The sequence below is a fragment of the Schistocerca nitens genome, chromosome 8, assembly GCF_023898315.1.
Source record: "Schistocerca nitens isolate TAMUIC-IGC-003100 chromosome 8, iqSchNite1.1, whole genome shotgun sequence".
NCBI lineage: Eukaryota > Metazoa > Arthropoda > Insecta > Orthoptera > Acrididae > Schistocerca > Schistocerca nitens.
In genome coordinates this window covers 99909300-99923184 of record NC_064621.1, presented here as the reverse complement: position 1 = coordinate 99923184, position 13885 = coordinate 99909300, and the positions used below count along the sequence as shown (strand labels likewise).

The following is a 13885-nucleotide window of genomic DNA, read 5'->3' as shown; positions in this document are numbered from 1 at the left end:
GCGCAGTGTCCACGTGTCTTGGAGCGCTGTCTTCAGCGTTCTCTTGACCGTCTTTACTCCTGGAGTGTCGCCAATGGCTTCCGTTTTTCTGCCGAGAAGACGGTCTGTATTAACTTCTGGCGCTACAAAGAGTTTCTCCCACCGTCCTTACGACTCGGTCCCGTTGCTCTCCCACTCGTGGAGACAATCAAATTTTTAGGCCTTACCTTTGACAGGAAACTTAGCTGGTCTCCACATGTGTCATATTTGGCCGCCCGTTGTACCCGTTCTTTAAATGTCCTCCGTGTTCTCAGTGGTATGTCGTGGGGAGCGGATCGAACCGTCCTCCTTCGCCTATATCGGTCGATCGTCCGCTCCAAGCTGGATTATGGGAGCTTCGTATACTCCTCTGCACGGCCATCCATCTTACGCCGCCTCAACTCCATACAACATCGGGGTTTACGACTTGCGATCGGAGCATTTTATACCAGTCCCGTAGAGAGTCTTCATGCTGACGCTGGCGAATTGCCACTCACCTACCGGCGCGATATACTGCTTTGTCGGTATGCCTGTCGGCTACTGTCAATGCCCGACCATCCTTCTTATCGTTCCTTTTTTGACGACTCTCTTGACCTTCAATACGGGTTGTATGTCTCTGCCTTGCTACCCCCTGGAGTTCGCTTTCGTCGCCTCCTTCAACACCTTGATTTTTCACTCCCTGCAACCTTCAGAGTGGGCGAGAGCCGCACGCCACCTTGGCTCCAGGCTCAGGTCCGCGTTCACCTCGACCTCAGCTCGCTCCCAAAAGAGGTCACCTCCAGTTCGGTCTACCACTCCCGTTTTTTGGAACTTCGTTCGAAGTTCAACAACATGACTTTCATTTATACGGATGGCTCTAAGACCAATGACGGGGTCGGGTGTTCCTTTATTGTCGGGGCACAAAGTTTCCAATACCGGCTCCATGGCCATTGTTCGGTCTTCACAGCTGAGCTCTTTGCCCTCTACCAGGCTGTTCTGTACATCTGCCGCCACCGACATTCTGCTTATGTCATCTGCTCAGATTCCCTGAGCGCCATCCAGAGCCTCAGTGATCCGTACCCGGTTCACCCTTTCGTACACCGGATCCAACGCTCTCTTCAGCAGCTGGTGGACGTCGGTACGCCGGTTAGCTTTATGTGGGTTCCTGGCCATGTCGGTATCCCTGGGAACGAAGCTGCAGATGCCGCGGCCAAGGCTGCGGTCCTCCAGCCTCGGACAGCTTCTTGTTGTGTCCCTTCGTCCGATTTTAGCAGGGTCATTTGTCGGCGCGTTGTGTCGCTGTGGCATGCCGATTGGGCTGCACTTACCGACAACAAGCTTCGGGCCTTAAAACCTCTTCCCGTGGCTTGGACGTCCTCCTCACGCCCTTCTCGGCGGGAGGAGGTCGTTTTAGCAAGGTTAAGAATTGGACACTGCCGGTTCAGCCATCGCCATCTGCTGACGGCTGCGCCGGCGCCGTTCTGCCCATGTGGGCACTTGCTGACGGTTAGTCACATTTTAATGTCCTGTCCCGATCTTAAAACACTGCGCCTCGATCTTAACCTGCCTACTACTTTAGATGCCATTTTAGCGGATAACCCACGAGCAGCTGCTCGTGTTCTTTGTTTTATCAATTTGACAAACCTCGCTAAGGACATTTGATGATGTTTTTTAATCCTATGCCTGTCAGTCTGTCTTTTATTGTGTTTTCCCTTTTAGTTGTTGTTGTCAACTTGTGCCTCGCGGTGCATTCTTAGAGTAGTCAGGGCGCTAATGACCATTGAAGTTGTGCGCCCGAAAACCACAAAAAAAAAAAAAAAAAAAAAAAAAAAATCTTCAGACCATTGAGGAGGAACCGCTTTCTGTTGGAGAATCACTACTAACTAGTGATTCTCCAACAGAAAGAGGGTATTTTTAATTTCAGCTGGTAAGTTGTTATACATCCGTATCCCAACATGTAAGACACATTTTTGACAACAAGCTGTTCTGGACTGAATCATTTGTAGGTCAAACTGCTGTCTTGTTTCATAGCTATGAATGCGTTAATTTAATATTAATAGGCTGTCTATGCTTAATATGTAGGTTTTAATGCATGTGTAATACTACAGATGTAAACAGATGGCAGTGCCATAATGCCACGTTTCTTGAAATGTTGCATGCATGATTCATTACGTCTCTTATTGTGTATTGTACATATTACCTTCATTTTAAAAATATTTCTGAAGCAGGGTGAGTTCTCCCACAATATAATCCCATACTGTAGTATGAAGTGAAAGTAAGAATAATACACTTGTGACTGATTTGCTTTGCTGAGTATCCTTAGAATATAATGCACCATTGACACCTTATTTGAAATATAACTGACTTTTAAGATTTCCTTCAAGCCATATACCAAGAAACTTAATGGAGATTGCACTGGAGAGCTGTTGGTTGTTTAGGAGCAAGACAAAGATGTCTCGTTTTTGTGATGAGAGGCTGAAACTTACTTTTCACTCAGTGATGACATAAACAATTTAATCTTTTGATCATGGTCAACTTCGTCTGTGCTGCTTACAAGAAAAGTCATCTGCAAATAGTGTAGTATGCCCTGAAGTAAGGTTCATGTTTGTCGTCAGTATATAGCAGAAATACTAAGAGTCAATGGATTGAGCCTTGTGGTATACTATATGAAAGAGGCATTTTCTCAGAGCAGTACACAGTAGACTGACTAACATTAGTATAATTTTTTTCAAATTTCATTTCGACTTTTTCCACTCTGTTTGACAAATATGATTCTAACCATTGGTTTTGGGGTTCCTCTCACGCCTTTATTAGCTGACTTTCGAAGGAGTATGGTGGGGTCAATGATGTCAAAAGCTTTAGACAGATCTAAAAAATACCAGTAATTTTTATACTATCTAATGATTTTAATGTTGCGTTGAGATGTTTTAGCTTTTGTAAATCCGTGCTGATGCTCAGATAGTAGACAGAATGTGTTTAAAAAAAAAAAAAAACTGTCTAATCTGGTGCAAAACAATTTCTCAAATATTTTTGAAAACGTACTGAGTTGTGCTACTGGCCTGTAATTAGCTACTTAATTTTCTGGTCCCTTTTTGTGGAGTTGAGTAACTTCAGCAACCTTTAGGTGGTCAGGGAAAAGTTAATTACTAATGGATGCCTTAATTATATCAGGTAATGGTTCTACAGTGTATTCCCCACAATTCTTCACAATAAAATCTGGCGTGATGTCACTGTCACTGGAGAGTTTATTTTTTAGTCGTCTTATAAGTGTGAGCACTTCAGTGTTGGAGGCTTTGTGGAGAAACGTCGTTTTTATGGTTTCCACATTGAGTACTGTCTCTACGGCAGTTCTTTATCAGGTTTTCAGCTATTGTACTGAAATAGTCATTAAAAGCATTTACAGATTTTTTTCGGTTTCTGATGTCAACTTGTCATTTAGATTCAGTTTCAGTTTTGTTTATTGAATGGTGCTTGTTGTTAGTTTAATTTTTCATGACTTTCCAAGTGCTTTCAGTTTTATATTTAAATTCTGTTATTAATTTATCATTATACAGTGTTTTTGCTTGCTAGATGATGTTTTTGTAGACAGTTTTACAGTATTTTCTAAACTTAACAACCTCATGGTATATCAGGTGGTTCTTCAGTTAGCACTGTTTCTGCCTAGTGTCTTACCCCTTTTGTTACCCATGAATTTGTGCATTTGTTTCCAATTTTCCTTGACTTCCATGGAAGTCCAGTATTGAAACAGTGAGGAAATGTGTTATGAAAGGAATTAAACATGCTGTTACCATCATTTTTTCATACATCACTGATCTGTGCTCAGTCCTTAAAAGATAATTAAAAAGCCTTATGTTTTCATCATTAAACTGCCTTTGCACTGTAGTTTTTATAGGACATTGCCTTAGCCAGCTTAAATTCACTGTTAGCATATCCGGCTTAATGGTCACTGTAACCTGTGTTGAGTGGTATTATCTGTCTACGTTTATAAAGATCTGGCCAACAGCTGATTTTGGTTTTTCAATGTTCCTGGTTGGAGTTTAAATACTTGGGATAAGTGGAATGAATGACTCAACCAAAGACCAATATTGAACCTTGCCTAACTCAGTTCACTCCTCCATCCAACTGTGATCCACCCCTACTGCCTCCAAACCGACCCATGTTAACTTTCCAGAATTTCTTATCCTCGAACCTTGCCTCACCATCATTCCCCAAATTCCTCAACATGCATACTAACCTTACATCCACAGAAACAACTGCAGTCCACCATCTAAAAACGGATCCCAATCTTATAATCCTACCTGCTGACAAAGGCTCCACCACCGTTGTTTTGAACCACAAGGATTACGTGGCAGAAGGACTCCATCAGCTGTAAGATACTTCCACCCACAAACCGTGCCACAGTGATCCCATTCCAACAATCCAGGAGGATCTCCAGTAGCTACTCAAATCCTCAGGACCATCCCAGAACCTCTCCCCAGAGTCCATCTCTCTACTTACCCCTACCACTCCCCACACTCCCACCTTCTACACGCTTCCTAAAGTCCATAAACCCAACCACCCAGGACACCCCATTCTGGCCGGTTACTATGCCCCCACTGAGAGAATATCTGCTCTCGTAGACCAGCACCTTCAACCTATTACGTATCATCCTATATAAAAGATACCAACCGTTTCCTTGACCGACTCTCCAGTTCCTTTCCCTTTACCACATGGTGCCCTGCTCATCACTATTGATACCACCTCCCTATACACTAACATTCCTAATGCCCATGGCCTTACTGCTATCGAAAACCACCTTTCCAGACGCCCCATGGATTCCGAGCCAACAACCTCCTTCCTAGTCTCCATGACCAACCATATCCACACCCACAATTACTTCTCCTTTGAAGGCATTACCTACAAGCACATACGTGGCACAGCTGTGAGTACCCGCATGGCACCATCCTATGCTAACCAATTAATGGGCCATCTAGAGGAATCCTTCGTAAAAACCCAGAATCCTAAACCCCTCACCTGGTTCAGATTCATTGATGACATCTTTCCTATCTGGATTGAAACTGAGGACACCTTATTCACATTCCTCCAGAACCTCAGATACTTCTCCCCCATTTCCTTCAGCTGGTCCTACTCAAACCAACAAGCCACCTTCCTAGATGTTGACCTCCACTTCAAAGATGGTTACATCAGTACCTCCGTCCATATCAAACCTACTAACCACCAACAATACCTCCACTTTGACAGCTGCCACCCATTCTATACCAAGAAGTCCCTTCTGTACAGCCTAGTTACCTGTGGTTGTCGCATCTGCAGTGATGAGCAGTCCTTCTCTAAATATACAGTGTGTCTCACTGAAGCCTTCACTGCCCATAATTATCCTCCCATCCTTGTACAAAAACAAATCTCCCGTGCCTTATCTTTCCAGTCTCCTACCACCTCCCAAAATCCCACAGTCTGGCCCCAGAGGAGCATTCCCCTCGTAACTCAGTACCATCCGTGACTGGAGCAACTGAATTACATTCTCCACCAGGGTTTAGACTACCTCTCATCAAGTCCTGAAATGAGAAATGTCCTACCCATTATCCTTCCCACCCACTCCTACCGTGGTATTCCACCATTCACCGAACCTGCACAATATACTCATCCATCCTTACACAACCCCTGCTCCCAATCCCTTACCTCATGGCACATACCCCTGTAATAGACCTAGACGCAAGACCTGTCTCATACATCCTCCTACCACCACCTACTCCAGTCAGGTCACTAACATCACCTATCCCTTCAAAGGCAGGGCTACCTGTGAAACCAGTCCTGTGATTTACAAGCTAAGCTGCAACCACTGTGCTGCATTCTATGTAGGCATGACAACCAACAAGCTGTCTGTCCGCATGAACAACCACTGACAAACTGGCCAAAAATGAAGTGGACCACCCTGTTGCTGAACACGCTGCCAAACATGATACCCCTCATCCCAATGATTGCTTCACAGCCTGTGCCATATGGATCCTTCCCACCAGCACCAGCTTTACTGAATTGCGCAGGTGGGAACTTTCCCTGCAGTACATCCTACGTTCCCGTAAGCCTCCTGGCCTTAACCTTCGCTAGTCACTGTTCTCACCCATCCAGCCCCATCCCTGTTCCCATTCCAGCACTATACAGCCGTCATTTTGACACGACACCCAGTCTTTTAATTTCTTTTATTTCCCTCTTTTCCCTCCTTTCCACTACTTACCCCTCTCCCCTCCGCACCTTCTCTCCTGCCCTCCGTCTAAACTGCAACACTTGACTGTCCGACACTCCCACCATACTATCCCTTCCCCTCCCTGCCCCCAGCCTCCTCCTTACCCCCATACAGTCACCACTCCCATCATGCACTGGTGTTGCTGTTCGCAGTGTGGTCTCAGCTCTGAGACTGCAGACATGTGTGCGTCTACTGCTGACAAAGGCCTTAATGAACAAAAGCTATGAGTGTGTGAATCTCTTTATTGTGCCTATCGCGACTCGGCATCTCCTGTATATGGTGAGTAGCAACTTTCCTTATCTGGTATTGCTACATTCCATCTTGGATTTTCCATTGTTGGAATGAATGAGTAGTATTTAGCAATTCATCTTTGTTTTCTCCAGGTTTAACGTAGCCAATATTAAAATCTCCACATATTAGCAGAATTTATTCGAAGTTTTCAGTGTACATGATAAATAGTTAATAAACTGTTTGTTCTTATTTTAGCAGAAACCATTGAATTTTTAAGTTCTTGGGAATAATAAAACATGACCACAGATTTCATTAGTTATGCTTAAAATAACATGCACTTCTTTGTTCAATATTTTGTCCATTTGGAATAATTATAAATCTCTTACAGGTTCCTAACCTTCAAATGATGTGACTTTTGTTTAAATTGTTGAAACCTGATTACTTTCAGAACCCATGCTGTGCCTGCCACAAAGGAGGATAAAAGGGAGAACATTACAGAACATTGTCTTGACACCGGTCATCCTATGGAATACAACAACACAGAGATTCTGGCTTGCACGTCCAGCAATTGGGATACTAAGGAAGCTGTTGAAATCAGACTATCAAGCAACCTTATTAACAGAGATGGTGGATTTTGTTTAAATGCTGCTTGGAATCCGGCTCTGCCTCTCGTCAAAAAACAGAGGGACAGAATCAGTGCTACCTCACCTGTTGATTAATAGTAACTATTGATATTTCTGATGTTGGTTATCTTTGGCTGTGTTGACACTTGTTCTGTTTGTGATGTCTTCCTTGTTTCTCCTCTGTGAACCGAGGTATTAAATTTACTTGCACATTTTTTCTTCCTGGCATTTGTGCCTTGAGAATGGCAGGGTGTGCTCCTGTCGAAATATCGGCGGTGTTAGACGTCACCCAGCAGCAAACCCGTAAGTTATTTGAACATCTGAATAATGGTGACAGCAAATAGTGTGAAGCAATGTAATTCACTACACTTGCTACTCTGCTCAGTTTCTAAAAATCCTTAGGTATGGGACCAAAACAAAAGACCCTTGTGAAACATTATGAATTAGTCAGTGTGAAAACCATCGAGAATGCTATTAGCTGGTTGTATTAAATGCAGTGTTAGTATTCAGTGGCTTTCCAAGAGGTCTGCAAAAGTAATAAAATCACTTGAATTTGGTGAAACTTCACACTTGGCATACATTTCCCTCTTTTTCTTGAGTAACACTAATGTGTTGGATGTTGAATGTGGCCAATGCCATTGTTGGATTTACCTTATCCCTGTTTTTGTGTTGTACATTAATGGATAAACATTGAAATAGCAACACACACACACACACACACACACACACACACACACTCTGTGTGTGTGTGTGTGTGTGTGTGTGTGTGTGTGTGTGTGTGTGGGGTCAGTTATTCCTGTCCTGTTTACTACATACCACTGTGGTGTGGAGGAAGTTGATATCAAAAATTTGATACAGGACATTGTTGTGTACCATCCTTCAATTGGTCTACAAAAATAATCTAAGTTACACCACCTGTGGTAAGCCATACTTTAATCTTTCCCACTGGCTTCTTTTCCCTAAAAAATCAACAGACACTTTTACTTTGGATGAGCGATCCCGTTATTTGTGCCATATTTTTTGCTTAGTTTATACACTCCTTGTAATAGGAGTCGTGGGTTGACTGTGTCGTAAGCAGCTGAAAAAGCTACGAACATAACCCGGTGACTCTTCTTCCTTTGAATCCATGCTTGAGGTGTTGTCACTTTTTATGACCTGTAATGTGCAGCAGTTGCCTGTTCTGAACCCAGCTTGGTGTGGGATCAGAGAAGGCTACATTTATTCTTAGAGCCACTTGAATATCATCCTTTTGAGAATTTTAATAAGGTGGCATAGTAATGAAACTGGCCTGTATCTTGTAGGGTTAACTGGTTCTATGCAGGTTTTACAATGCCAGAGACTAGTGGTTTCCTCAAAATCTTGACTATTTTGATGTGTGTCCTGCAGCTACTTATCAGAATGAGTAACCATTTTTTGGCTGCGGGTCCAAAGTTTCTGTTCAATGCACATTTTATGGCTGGCTGCCTTGTGACGTCTGCACTTACTGACTGCCCTTTAGAGATCTGTTGTTCTAAGTGACTTAGATGTTGGTGTGATATCTCTCTATTCTGCTAGTTTTAGATGTCTTCTGTTTATCTAGTGATCTTCTATTCTTGAGCAGCTGATGTGCAGCTTGATCTGATTTAACATTTGTGTGTGTGGTGGTTTTTATAGGGTTTCAGGCTAAGTAGAAAAGTAGTCTCCATGCCTTCTGGCTACTTTCTCGTATGTTCTTTCCTTTTAGTGTCGGATATTGAGGGGATGATGACGATGACTGTGTGTGTGTGTGTGTGTGTGTGTGTGTGTGTGTGTGTGTGTGTAGACTTTACAGGCACTCACCACAGAAGTTACCTGTGCCCTTAAGCATATTAAATGGATCAAATGTGGATAAAATGACTAAAATGGTTGTCTCATAGTGAGGAAGAAACTTGTAAAATGACACTCATTTACTCACTCCCACCTCACTTCGGTTGACCCACACAGTCACTCTCATCTCACAGGCTTTAATACAATTGAGAAGGGCAGAAGGTGGTAGACGTGTCATTAAAACAGAAGTAAAACCACAGAGGAGCTAAAAGGAAGGCACATGGAAATGTGACTGGGTGACCACTTACAAAAAACGTGCATGAGCTAGTCACCCTGTTAAGAAATAAAGAACATCTCCCTAAAATTTGCCGAAACAAGTTATACAGATCACAAAATCTTAGAATGCTAACCACATTCATTTCAGTGTCAATTGAATTAGAAGGCAGATCTGCTAGCAACTCTGCTGCTGGCCGCTGGTCCGAAAATAAAACAGTCTAGTAAAACATGGCACCCAGTGAGCTGTATGCCGCAAACACCACGCATTGGAGAGTCATCATACCACAGCCTTGTCGGAGGACTGTGCCCCATATGAAGATGAGTAAGGAAGACATCATCCCGCCTTCGTGGCTGGAAGGCTGTACACCATGGCCACGTAGTGGGACTTAATACACACAGATTATTTTTGTCACTTACCACTCATCTTTCCATTGACAGATGACTCTGTACCTCAACACTGAGAAGATAGCATGGAGACATGGCACACTGAAATAAGTGAGCATTGCGACTTACTTCCTCAGCTACTACATCTTCCCTTCGGCTCTCCCCCCCCCCCCCCCCCCCCCCCTATACGAGGGCAATGTACTTGAGGACAATATTATGGAAATGGAAGAGGAGGCAGATGAAGATGAAATGGGAGATACGATACTGCGTGAAGAGTTTGACAGAGCACTGAAAGACTCGAGTCGAAACAAGGCCCCTGGAGTAGACAACATTCCATTAGAACTACTGACGGCCTTGGGAGAGCCAGTCATGACAAAATCCTACCATCTGGTGAGCAAGATGCGTGAGACAGACTTCAAGAAGAATATAATAATTCCAATCCCAAAGAAAGCAGGTGTTGACAGATGTGAAAATTACCGAACTATCAGTTTAACAAGTCACGGCTGCAAAATACTAACGCGAATTCTAATGACAAATGGAAAAACTGGTAGAAGCCGACCTCGGCGAAGATCAGTTTCGATTCCGCAGAAATATTGGAACACGTGAGGCAATACTGACCCTACGACTTATCTTAGAAAATAGATTAAGGAAAGGCAAACGTACATTTCTAGCATTTGTGAACTTAGAGAAAGCGTTTGACAATGTTGACTGGAATACTCTTTCAAATTCTAAAGGTGGCAGGGGTAAAATACAGGGAGCGAAAGGCTATTTACAATTTGTACAGAAACCAGATGGCAGTTATAAGAGTCGAGGGGTATGAAAGGGAAGCAGTGGTAGGGAAGGGAGTGAGACAGGGTTGTAGTCTCTCCCCAATGTTATTCAATCTGTATATTGAGCAAGCAGTAAAGGAAACAAAAGAAAAATTTGGAGTGTATTAAAGTCCATGGAGAAGAAATAAAAATGTTGAGGTTCGCCGATGACATTGTAATTCTGTCAGAGACAGCAAAGGACTTGGAAGAGCAGTTGAACGGAATGGACAGTGTCCTGAAAGGAGGGTATATGATGAACATCAACAAAAGCAAAACAAGGATAATGGTATGTACTCAAATTAAATCAGGTGATGCTGAGGGGATTAGATTAGGAAATGAGACACTTACAGTAGTAGATGAATTTTGCTATTTGGGGATCAAAATAACTGATAATGGTCGAAGTAGAGAGGACATAAAATGTAGACTGGCAATGATGTTAACAAATTTCTCTTCTTCAGAAACACTTTCCAAGAGAAATTTGTTAACATCGAGTATAGATTTAAGTGTCAGGAAGTCATTTCTGAAAGTATTTGTATGGAGTGTAGCCATGTATGGAAGTGAAACATGGACGATAAATAGTTTGGACAATAAGAGAATAGAAGCTTTCGAAATGTGGTGCTACAGCAGAATGCTGAAGATTAGATGGGTAGATCACATAGCAAATGAGGAAGTATTGAATAGGATTGGGGAGAAGAGAAGTTTGTGGCACAACTTGACCAGAAGAAGGGATCGGTTGGTAGGACATGTTCTGAGGCATCAAGGGATCATCAATTCAGTATTGGAGGGCAGCGTGGAGGGTAAAAATCGTAGAGGGAGACCAAGAGATCAATGCAATAAGCAGATTCAGAAGGATGTAGGTTGCAGTAAGTACTGGGAGATGAAGAAGCTTGCACAGGATAGAGTAGCATGGACTGAAGAAGACAACAACGACATCTCTCTATCTCTCTCTCTCTCTCTCTCTCTCTCTCTCCTTTCCTCCCTGTGCGTATCTGAAGGCCGACCCACGCGTTCGCCGCGTAGCCGGTGACGGGGTAATGCGTAATTCCCCGCCCTGGGTAGACAAGTAAGGCACGCATGTACCCCCTGGTAAAGGCCAGGCACAGGGAGGGGTGATTGCCTGAGCTGTTACCTTCCGAACATGCCAATTGGTCCCTCCGTCTGTTTCTCGGGAGGTGTGACCTGAGGTGTGGACAATCACATAAGGCGGAAGTGCCATCTGAGAGGGCCCCCCCAAGGAAGGAGCGCGCCATCGGAGACACTGGCAATCATGGGAGATCCATCCGCAATAGATTTCTGTTCTTCTTCCCTGTCTCCTGCCCAAAAAAGAAAGCTAGATGAGACTCCTATTCGGAAAATTCTACCACCAGCACCAAAGTTTCTTGTTGTCACCAGATCTGACCGTCATGATTTCTCAACAGTCAACCCTTTCGTCATTCAGAAGGGTGCAAATGCGATTGCAGGACCAGTGAAATCTTGTACTCCGTTGCGCAATGGTACCTTGCTGTTGGAGATAGAGATCGCCTTCCAGGCCCAAAAATTACTTCTAGCACTCCCTTACGAACATTTCCTGTATGGGTGGAGGCCCACCGCAACTTGAATTTGTCGCATGGCATGGTGTATACCAGGTCACTCGACGGACTAACTTATGAGAAGATTCTGTCTTTCCTCTCTGATCAGGGAGTGACGGCTGTCCATCGGGTCGTGAAAAGGGTCAACAAGGACCTCATACCGACCCCAACCCTATTCCTGACATTCGACAATGTGCAATTGCCTTCACGAATTAAAGCTGGCTATGAGATCCTTTCTGTTCGTCCGTATATAACCAGCCGTACAAGGTGTTACCAATGTCAGCAGTTTAACCATACGTGGAAGTCTTGTTAAAGTGCAGCTAAATGCGTTACCTGTGGCAGGGACCCGCATGAGGGTGACTGTCCATCTCCGTCCCCGCGTTGCATTAACTGTATGGGCGACCATGCTGCCTCCTCCCGCAACTGCCCTGTCTACAAAGATGAGAAAAGTATATAGGAAATTTGAGTGAAAGAGAAGATGGCGACCTCGGCTGCTCGCAAGTTATTTAATAGCAGAAATCCCACTGCTTCCGGCAGGTGAATACAGCATCGTTCTCGCCTCTCCTCAGCCTACAAGGGAGGTAGCTACACAAACATGCGATCTAACATTTAGCGATTTGGTTGCCATATCAGCCAGTGCTAAGATCGCGCGATTAACGTCTCCTGTTCCTCCCACCAACCTTAAGACTCAAACATCATCATCTGCTACTGCTTAGACGAGGACCTCTAAATCAGATGCTCAGACCTTCAAAAAAGAACTGACACACGAAGATTTCTTGCGTACACAAACTTCACAGCCATCAATTGTTCTTTTGACAAAACATAATTCTTCAAAGAAGGCTCATAGCAAAAAGAGTTCTGCATCTCCACCAAGGGACGTTTCTTCTCCTGTGCCGCACTGCTGGTAGCTGATCATCTGGCCTTTCACCGGTGGAGGAAGCTACCCCTCCTGACCAGCTCAGGAAGGTGGCAGACGCAACTGTTGAGTTGTTGGACCGTGACTCACCACCTGTCGATTGCAGCAGCAGTGCTCCTTCGAAGCCAGGCCCTCAGCTGCCATCGAGGTGACCCTTTCTTGTTTCTTCTTTTTTCTTTTCGTTTTCATAATGGGACTTCTTCAATGGAATATTCACGGCATTCGGTCCAACCGAGAGGAACTAAAATTGCTCCTTCGAATGCACTGCCCGCTTGTCGTAGGTCTCCAAGAAACGAAGTTACACCCATGCGATCATATTGACCTGGCACACCATACCTATGTGCGTTTTGACCTACCCCTGTGGCAGGTATTCCGGCTCACGGAGGTGTCACGTTGCTGGTTCGGGATTATGTCTACTACAATCCAATCACATTGCACACAGATCTGCAGCCAGTTGCTGTCCGAATTACTCTCCTCACTTTCACATTTTCCATTTGTACTGTTTACACTCCATCGTCTGCCTTTACTCGGGCAGACATGATACAACTGATTGCTCAGCTTCCTACACCATTTTTGTTGATTGGAGACTTTAATGCCCACCATCCTCTTTGGGGCTCTCCAGCATCCTGCCTGAGAGGCTCCCACGTAGCAGGCCTTTTCAACCACCTCAATCTAGCATGCTTAAATACCGGTGCACCTACCTTCCTTTCAGACGCAACGCATTCCTATTCCCACTTGGACATCTCAGTATCCACTATCCAACTTGCACGTCGGTTCGAGTGGTATGCTCTGTCTGACACATACTCGAGCGACCATTTCCCCTGTGTAATCCCTCTCCTGCACCACACCCCTTCTCCACGTTCCACAAGCTGGAACATCTCCAGAGCTGACTGGGGGCTTTTCACTTCCCTGGCGACCTTCCGTGATCGCAACTTCTCCAGCTGCGGTAGTCAGGTCGCATACCTCACGGACGTTATTCTCACTGCTGCTGAATATTCCATCCCTCGTACTTCCCCTTCTCCACGTCGAGTCCCAGTACGCTGGTGGACTACAGCATG

General features: G+C 44.4%; 1 long non-coding RNA gene across 1 annotated transcript in view; it reads left to right on the top strand.

Annotated features, from left to right (window-relative positions):
- LOC126198821 (uncharacterized) overlaps positions 1-7509 on the top strand; it is a 102121-nt gene extending 94612 nt beyond the window's left edge. The window contains exon 3 of the long non-coding RNA XR_007540104.1: positions 6915-7509. This is a non-coding gene — a long non-coding RNA (uncharacterized LOC126198821). The remainder of the gene's footprint in view (positions 1-6914) is intronic.
- Positions 7510-13885: the final 6376 nt, after the last annotated feature.